We start from the raw sequence: 2,878 nt of genomic DNA on the forward strand, positions 1-2,878 counted from the left end.
TCGAGACCAGCCTGGTCTACAGAGCTAGTTCCAGGACAGGCTCCAAAGCCACAGAGAAACCCTGTCTCAAAAAACCAAAAAAAAAGAAAAAAAAAAGATATTTAGAACAAATCAGTATGTGAACTTACTTTTCCAATTGTGATCTCCCCCCTCCGCCTCTTTTAGATTTAGTTTATATGCACGAGTGTTTGCTTGAACGTTTTTACAATGTGTGTGCCTATAGATGATTGTAAGCCACTATGTGAGTACCAGGAACCAAGGCTATGTCCTAGAAGATCAAGTGTTCCCAACTGGTGAGATATCTCTCCAGCCTATAATTATTTTTAAAATATAAATACAAGTTAAGTATTTCTGATAAAACTTAGGACCTGAATTACAATGTGCTAAATAGATTGTAAACACCTTTTCATTAGACGTTTATGTTGATTGTGTAAAAAAATGTTTTAGATATAAAAAATTAAGTGCATTATTAAATTAGTTTTTCTTGTTTCATGTCTTTTTTAATGTGACTGCTGGAAAATTTGAAATTATATACATGATTGCACTGGTCTTTACTGGCGAATGCCATTTTGGACAGTTATGGTTCAGTTTGGCCAGGGAATAAGACCTATGTGTAAAAGCATGGCTACACATTTTAATGATACTTAAATAAGTTGAAGCAAAATGACCAGCATGAAAGGCTGGGAGTGGAGGAGCATCCCTTTAATCCTAGTAATTGGGAGGCAGCAGCAGATGAATCTCTGTGAGTTTAAGGCCAGCCTGGTCGTTAAGGCAAGTACCAGGCCAGCCAGGGCTACAAAGTGAAACCTTGTCTCAAAAAATAAAAATCATTAGAGTTTAGATCTTTTTTCCATTCTTAATAATCTTCAGTCTGGTCAAAAGACAAATAGTTTCAGCTATTTAAAAATTAAACTTCCAATCTCCTCTCCCAACTTGGAAAATTCATAATAATAACAAAAAAAATGGCATTATAGGTATAAAGAGAAGGAAAGAGAGCCTAGAGAGATGAGTCAGCCATTAAAAACACATACTGCTCTTGTAGGAGACTAGACTTTGGTTCCCAACACCCATGTCAGGTGGCTATACCTCCTGTCTCTCCAGTTCCAGGACATCCAATGCCCTCTTCTGAACTCCACAGGCACCTGTACTCATTTTCACAAAACCACATGCAGATAGATATATACACCAAATTTAAAAATAAACTAAATGGAAAAGGATAATGACTTTGGTTAGTAACAAGGAATTTCTTAAATTCACTCTTTGTTGGCCTCCTTAATTCTACTTACTGTTAGAATGCATAATGAACACTTACCACTAGGCTGCATAGTCAATGGACTAAAAACTAAGCAAGCAGAGAAGAGGCTTCAAACTTATTCCTGGATTCACCTATATCTTGCTCTGACCGCTGACAAGTCAGTTTCTCTGTATATTAATTTCTCCATCTGTAAAGAAAGGGTGTGGAGAGAAGACAGTTAAAATTCTATGGTGAGACCTTTAAGTACTAATATTAGGCTGCACTATTAAGAAAAAATATTCAATGCATAGTTTTACTATTAGAGTATCTCAGAGTGGGAAGGTAACTTATAACAAGTACCACAAGTACAACGGAAGCCTTTATATGCATAGAAATAAATATAAATATTTTCTATATTTGTTCATATGCAAATATTGAATATAAACAGTTTCCAACTAAACAAACTGAAAATTCAAAAGTCACAAAAACCATTAATAAGGATTATAAACTAAATTCTACCATACATATTTTGAAATCTTAGCCCTATAATTTGAATGTATTTATAGACACATTTTGTAAGTGGGTAATTACTGTAAAGTAAAATCACAATAATAATAGGGGTTAGTGTCCACTGTATTGGATAGTGCAGATATACAGAATATAAAGGGAACACTTCCCCATTGCTGGTGGAGTGCAAACTTGTATGGCCACTCTGGAAATCAGTATGGTGGTTTCTCAAAAAATTGGAAATCAATCTACCTCAAGACCCAGCAATACCACTCTTGGACATACACCCAAAGATGCTCAATCATACCACAAGGTATCTTAGCTTCAAAATTTGAGTCTAAGGATATGTTATTTTGGAAAAGAGGTTCTGTTTTTGTTCCACAGAAGACGAGAACCTGTGAATTCCTTCCAGATTAATGTGGTTTGATAGAACAAGAGCCCCTGAAAGGTCTCTATGAACCCTAAAAATACTTTGCCCAACAAATAGTAGGAAGCAGTTTGGAGAAAACTATGCCCAAATTCCCAAAGTGATTGTTTATAAATGTTTGTTTTTATTTAAAAGGGGATATGATATAGAGATAAATACTTTGCATTGATATGGCTCTTGGTCTATTGAAACAGATTTAAGGTCAATGCTGTTACACTGTATCTATGTATTTCTGCTCTTGTTTATATGTTGTGTTATGTTTATGCAGTTCATTTAAAAATGTAATGTATAATTAAATTTAATGAATTAATACATAGCCATTTATAAAAGTCAAACCTGTAGTCATGTGTTCATTAGGTTTTTCGAGATATACAGAGATATATTTCAGTTAGACAGATTAATCTTCAACACTTCAAAGACCTCCAGAATATGGCATTTAAAAGGTTTTAAGAACTTAAACTTTTCTCAACAGTGAGACATGTCTGCTTCTGGCAGTACCAATTACTTCAGAGAGGTTGATAGGCATTGAAAAAACTTGTTAAGGAATTTTCCTTCATTGTGATAAGTTAGCCATTTGGGCAAGAAACTGCTCTTGCCTAGACTGCTTGATGATATGCTGTATGAACTGAACATGTAGGACCACAGAAAAGTGACTGCTGAACTTTACAAAAGATGGAATGGTCCTTCAGGGTTCCTGCTTCACAGAAGAA

At 34.9% G+C, this 2,878-nt stretch overlaps 1 protein-coding gene across 7 annotated transcripts in view; it reads right to left on the reverse strand.

Annotated features, from left to right (window-relative positions):
• Positions 1-1,439, reverse strand: part of Scmh1 (Scm polycomb group protein homolog 1) — a 93,118-nt gene extending 91,679 nt beyond the window's left edge. For all 7 annotated transcript variants that reach the window (XM_013348359.2, XM_005353322.2, XM_026781769.1 and 4 more), the window contains exon 1: positions 1,313-1,439. The gene's annotated coding sequence lies outside the window, so the exon portion shown is untranslated. The remainder of the gene's footprint in view (positions 1-1,312) is intronic.
• Positions 1,440-2,878: the final 1,439 nt, after the last annotated feature.

The sequence above is a fragment of the Microtus ochrogaster genome, chromosome 10 (assembly GCF_000317375.1).
Source record: "Microtus ochrogaster isolate Prairie Vole_2 chromosome 10, MicOch1.0, whole genome shotgun sequence".
Classification (NCBI taxonomy): domain Eukaryota; kingdom Metazoa; phylum Chordata; class Mammalia; order Rodentia; family Cricetidae; genus Microtus; species Microtus ochrogaster.